This window comes from Balaenoptera musculus, chromosome 4, assembly GCF_009873245.2.
Source record: "Balaenoptera musculus isolate JJ_BM4_2016_0621 chromosome 4, mBalMus1.pri.v3, whole genome shotgun sequence".
Lineage (NCBI taxonomy): Eukaryota > Metazoa > Chordata > Mammalia > Artiodactyla > Balaenopteridae > Balaenoptera > Balaenoptera musculus.
Genome location: NC_045788.1, coordinates 39,911,030 through 39,917,682, shown reverse-complemented (window position 1 = coordinate 39,917,682; position 6,653 = coordinate 39,911,030).

The window sequence follows — 6,653 nt, the reverse complement described above, 5'->3', positions numbered from 1 at the left end:
CCCGTGGGCCAAGAGGACTTTAAATCCATGGAAGATTTCAGAAATCTCAGGGGAACCCTTGAGACTCTCAGGTGTTAGAAATTGAGGGTGAGAGGTGGTTTAAAGGAATTGCATTTTAAAACTCAAGGGATGGATAAACAAACAAACAAATACATGAAATTCAAGGGATGGGGTGGGGTGGTTTTCACCCCCCACTGACCTCTACACTGCATGTCTTCTAGGACGTAGTACTCACTGGGGAGAAAGAAAGTTTCTGGGAGGAGAGAGCATTACACATTATCTGTCCTTGAGGAGAATGTGATAAAGACAACGTTCACAACCCATCAGATGTTAGCAAATACATAGAACACTGGGAGAATACAGAAGCCGCTCCACTTATGAATAAGAAAGGATTCAACAGCCTTTTAACAAGGTCATGTGTTCATTAAGTCCAAGGTGACATTACTATGCAGGTGTCCACTAACTTCATCCCTTGGTGACTGGGAGGAACAATGGGGTTTTTACTCTGATGCAACTTTCCCCCATGTTTGTTGAAGTTTGAAAGTAGAGGCAACTTTTTACATCGTTACATTACAACTTACCACATTGTTAATAGTGGCTACTCTAAGAGGTGAGATTATTACATTTTCCACTTTCTCCATTTCTGTACCCATTTTTTTAAAAAATAGGGAGTTGTATTACGTTTGTGAATATTTTTAGAAAGCAGATTTATTTCATACTTTAGTCTTCAACTGTTCATGAACCTAGAGATTTTCTCACTTGAAAAGGGAAAAAGCATAAAACAGCTTTATCGTAATGATGAAATTGAAATAAAATTTAACTTTACCGTGTTGATACTCAACAGATATAGATGATGCCTTGCAAGTGTGTTTTCTGAAACTGAACTGAACTCACCTGTCTGGTAACAAGTTTATTTTAACAAGCTTCCGACAGAAACTTGTGATGAATGCGGCTGTGTGGGCACACAGACTGCCCTTCTAGCTGGGGATTTCACTCCACAGCCCACAGACGGACTTCCCCTCACTGGGACACAGGTCAGGGCTGACTGCTAACAAAGACAGGCATTTTAGTAACAACATTCAGAACTATCGATGCAGTTGTAACACCAGACAGTTATCCTACACAAATCCAGTTCAAGCAGGGACTAATGCTGACTTTGCTCTTCGTATTTCCACCTCCTTCAAATTGACGTTCTCAAAGTTGTATTATAAGTAACAACATTTGTTTCATCACATATTTAGTTTCTTTATCAGAAGTCCAGATAACATCTCATTCATAGAGTAAATAGCCTTCTTTCGAGAATCACTGTTACTTCATTGCATTTGTAGGATATATTTTTGTATGTATATATGTATATATATATATATAGTTTTTTTTATATATATTTATTTAAAAACTCAACTTTGCCAGGGCTGTTGGGGCCCATCCCAGCCCCCTTGAGGTAATTCTGGCTAAGAAGACATGCATAGAAGAACGCTGAGGAGTTTCTGGAAAAGCTTTCTCTCCTGATAAAAGGGACAGCCATGGCTGGCACCTTCCTTCCTCCCTTCTTCCTTTTCCAAAATGCAGGCAGACATTATGTCTGGAGCCTAAGGAACCTTCCTGCCGCCCGGAGGGAGAGGCTGAGAGAACTGCTGAGAGAGGTGCCGGTACTGATATCCCTGAGCTGCTGAACGAACACAGGGGATGGCCACTCACCTCAGATTTCCGGTCATGTGAGAAAACGAAACCCTTGTTTGTCTAACCCTTGTTTATCCTTACTTGGGAGCTGTTTTCTCTTACTTGCAACCAAAATAATTCCTAATTTATTTAGAATCCCATCTGGGTGTCATGGCAGTGAGACTAGAAATGGGCAATAAATGCAGATCCAGGCAGGCTGGGCATTGGTACCAGGACGGAAAGTAGCAGGGTGTCTGCCACAGGATGGCAGCTCAAGGGGAGTCAGCAGGTAGGAAGCAGAATTTCTCTGCTGAACTGGAACCCTGATGTGTTATCAAGCTGGGGCTTCAGGGTAAAAAAAAAAAAAAAAATGCTCATGGGCCTAATCACACGGATAAGTTGCTAGAGTGAGAACAAAAGGAAAACTCACTTCATGATAAGATCCTGGACTTAGAGGAGGACTGCCAGTAGATCATCAACTCTGGATGATTGGAAGAATGTAGGAGTTGACTGTTGCATTCATTAGTCAGGTCTAGTTCATGACCCAGGATCTGATAACCCCCAACAAATTGTTTGTGGACTACTTAGCTACATTGTAATAATCATGGCTTAACCATTTTCTTTAAACAGTTCTAGTTTCTTATACTGTGTTTTGGACACGGTTGGTATTCAAGGATAAGGAGGATTATTTATGACATTTGTTACCCCACTGATTTTAGGGTTATTTTGTGCTCAGGATTCATTTGGTTGCAAGTGACAGGAACTCTACTCAGACCAGCTCAGGGGGGAAAAAAAAAAAGTAAAATGATTGGGTTTTGTAACTGACTGACGGACAGATAGATGCAGTTCAAGAACAGCTGGATCCAAAGATTCAAATAATGTCATTCCTTCTCTCTCCCCATCTTCCCATTCTACTTTCTTCTGTATAGATTTCATTTCTCATGGACTATCTCCAATAGAGGCAGAGAGGGCTGCATGTAGCTCAAGACTCATATCACACCAGTGGTGGGGGGATGGATAGGATTTTTTTTCTTATAGCTCTGGCACAAGGGACAAAGTCTGGGGAGGATTCTTTTTTTTTTTTTTTTAATAAATTTATTTATTTATTTAGGGATGCGTTGGGTCTTTGTTGCTGCTCACAGGCTTTCTCTAGTTGCGAGAGCGGGGACTACTCTTCATTGCAGTGCGCAGGCTTCTCATTGTGGTGGCTTCTCTTTGTTGCAGAGCACGGGCTCTAGGCATGTGGGTTTCAGTAATTGTGGCTTGCAGGCTCAGTAGTTGTGACTTGTGGGCTCTAGAGTTCAGGCTCAGTAGCTGTGGTGCACGGGCTTAGTTGCTCTGCGGCATGTGGGATCTTCCCGGACCAGGGCTCGAACCCATGTCCCCTGCATTGGCAGGCAGATTCTTAACCCCTGAACCACCAGGGAAGTCCTGGGGAGGATTCTGATTGAACTGACTTGGATCGTGGGCCTGTACTTGAACTAATTAGTGTGATCTAAGTGACAGAGGATGGAATGCTCAGCTTGGGCAGGCCTGGGTCACAAATCTATTCTTCTAGCACAAGTGGGAGTTGTCATTTATATTAGCATTAGGAGGGAAAGCAAAAACACAACTCATGAATTCACTCATTCTGTATTTAATTATGAATTGCCCTTGCTTCCATCTATTTCCTTTATCCTTTTTTTTAGAGCTTTACTGATTCATAATTAACATACAATAAACTGCACATATTTAAAGGATACAGTTTGATAAGTTTTAACATGTCTGCACCTATGATACTAGCACCACAATCAAGATAAGGAATATTAAGTTGTCCTGTCTTCTTAGTCTCCTCCAATCAGAAACAGTTTCTCAGTCTTTGTTTTTCATGACGTTGACATATTTTTAACTTTTTATCTTATTTTATTTTAGTTTTTGGCCATGCTGCACAGCATGTAGGATCTTAGTTCCCCAACCAGGGATTGAACCTGTGCCCCCTGCAGTGGAAGCACGGAGTCTTAACCACTGGACCGCCAGGGAAGTCCCTAACATTTTATTTTTGAGTTAATTTTAGACTTACAGACAAGTTGCAAAAGTAGTTTAAAAAGTGTCCATATATCCCTTACCCAGCTTCTTCTCCTAATGTTAACATATTTGCATGACCATGGTACAATGATCAAAACCAGGAAACTGGGGCTTCCCTGGTGGCACAGTGGTTGGGAATCCGTCTGCCAGTGCAGGGGACACAGGTTCGAGCCCTGGTCCGGGAAGATCCCACGTGCCACAGAGCAGCTAAGCCCGTGAGCCACAACTACTGAGCCTGAGCTCTAGAGCCCATGAGCCACAACTACTGAGCCTGTGAGCCACAACTACTGAGCCCACATGCCTAGAGCCCATGCTCCGCAACAAGAGAACCCACTGCAATGAGAAGCCCGCGCACTGCAACAAAGAGGAGCTTCCACTCGCTGCAACTAGAGGAAGCCCGCGTGCAGCGACGAAGACCCAATGCAGCCAATAAATAAATAAATAAATAAATAAATAAAATCTATTAAAAAAAAGAAAACAGGAAATTAATGTCGGTATTAACTGTTAACTAAAGCCCTTATTCAAGTTTCTTCATTCTTCCCACGACTGTTCTCTTTTTGTCCCAGGATCCCACATTGCTTTCAGCCTGCCTTCTCTAACTGTTCCTCAGTCTTTCCTTATAACCTTGACTTTTGAAAAGTACAGTAGAGTTATTATGCATATTGTCTGTCAATTTGAGTTTGTCTGAAGTTTTCCCTTTTTGGCAAGATTAACACAGAGTGATGCTGTGCCCTTCTCAGTGGATTGCATCCTGAGGGCCATCATGTTGCTATGTCTCATTACTGGTGATGTTAACTTTGATCACTTGGTTAATGATGTCCGCTAGAATTCTCCACTGTAAATTTACTCTCAGACTGGGAAAATATCCTCTTTCTCATCATATTTCCACTTGAATTTTAGCAGACCTCAATGGCTTTTACCTGCAGCAATTATTCCTGTGGTGTTTGCCAAATGGTGATTTTCTTTTTCCATCATTCCTACTCCATTTATGAGTTGGAATTCTACAGTATTGAAGAGCTAGTGCTTCTCTTCTATTTACTTAATTATTCGATTGTTTTATATCAGTATGGATATATACAAAATATACAAAGAACTCATACAACTCAATATTAAAAATAAAAAACCTGATTTAAAAATGGGCAGAAGATCTGAATAAACATTTTTTCCTAAGAAGGCATACAGATGGCCAACAGGCACATGAAAAGATGTTCAACATCACTAATCCTCAAGGAAATGCAAATCAAAACAGCAGTGAGAAACCACCTCACACTGTCACTATGGCTATTATCAAAAAGGCAACAAATAACAAGTATTGGCAAGGATGTGGAGAAAAGGGAACACTTGTGCACTGTTGGTGGGAATGTAGATTGGTGCAACCTCTATGGAAAACAGTATGGAGAATCCTCAAAAAATTAAAAATAGAACTACCATATGATCCAGCAATTCCACTCCTGGGTACTATCAGTAGAAAATGAAAACACTAATTTGAAAAGATACATGCGCCCCAATATTTATTGCAGCCTTACTTACAATAGCCAAGACATGGAAGCAACCTAAGTGCCCATCAATAGATGAATGGATAGAGAAGATGTGGCACATATATGCAATGGAATATTAGCCACAAAAAGAATGAAACCTTGGCATTTGCAACACATGGATGGACCTAGAGGATATTATGCTGAGTGAAATAAGTCAGAGAAAAACAAATGCTGTATGGTTTCACTTACATGTGGAATCTAAAAAACAAAACAAATGAACACACATAACAAAATAGAAACAGAGAACAAACAGGTAGATGCCAGAGGGGAGAGGAAAGAAATAGGTGAGACAGATTTAAGAGTTATAAACTTCCAGTTGCAAAATAAATGAGTCACAGATATGAAATGTAAAGTGTGGGGAATATAGTCAATAACTAACTATGTAATATTTTTTAAAAATGAAGTGAAAAATATTTTGCTGAGAAAATATTTTGAAAGTTATAATAACGTTTGAGAAAATTCAAAATATTCCGGAATATTACAATGTGAACTAGGATCTGTTTCAGTAGGTAATTTTTTTCCCGTGGTAACTATCTTGTCAATTGCAAATGATTCTTCATAATCTAGGATCACTAGACTTATAAAAATAACACTGTCAATCATTTCTGACTGAGCAGAATATTCTTCAGCTGAATAATTTTATTCTTTTTAATTTTTAAAATTTTTATTTATTTATTTATTGGCTGCATTGGGTCTTCATTGCTGCACGCGGGCTTTCTCTAATTGCGGCGAGCGGGGGCTACTCTTCGTTGCGGTGCGCGGGCTTCTCATTGCGGTGGCTTCTCTTGTTGCGGAGCACGGGCTCTAGAGCGCAGGCTCAGTAGTTGTGGCTCGCAGGCTCTAGAGCGCGGGCTCAGTAGTTGTGGTGCACGGGCTTAGTTGCTCCGCGACATGTGGGATCTTCCCGGACCAGGGCTCGAACCCGTGTCCCCTACATTGGCAGGCAGATTCTTAACCACTGCGCCACCTGGGAAGTCCCTGAATAATTTTAAGTAATAGAAAGCTTCCCAGCTTTATGAAACACGGACCCTTGTCTCGTTGGAAATGTCATCAAATAAATTATTGTTGGTAACAAGCCACTAACCTGGCACTACCTACTTCTGTCAATCCTACAAGTGGACTGAGTAAACTTTGTGAACAAGAGTTCAGCAGTTGTGAGTGAATTTGAAGCTTATAACTCCCTAATAACTGCTAGGAACCAGAAGCATTGAACTTTAGTCAAGCAAAGTCTCACCACACATGTGAATTTCATGGTTTTGACAGCTACATAATTTTTGCCTAAAAGATTATCTTTCTAAATGCACACAGCAGGTTATCTTTCTAAATGCACAACTCATTTTGGTTGCTATAAGATGGGTGTGGAATGAAAAACATAATGTCTCTTCAGTGGAT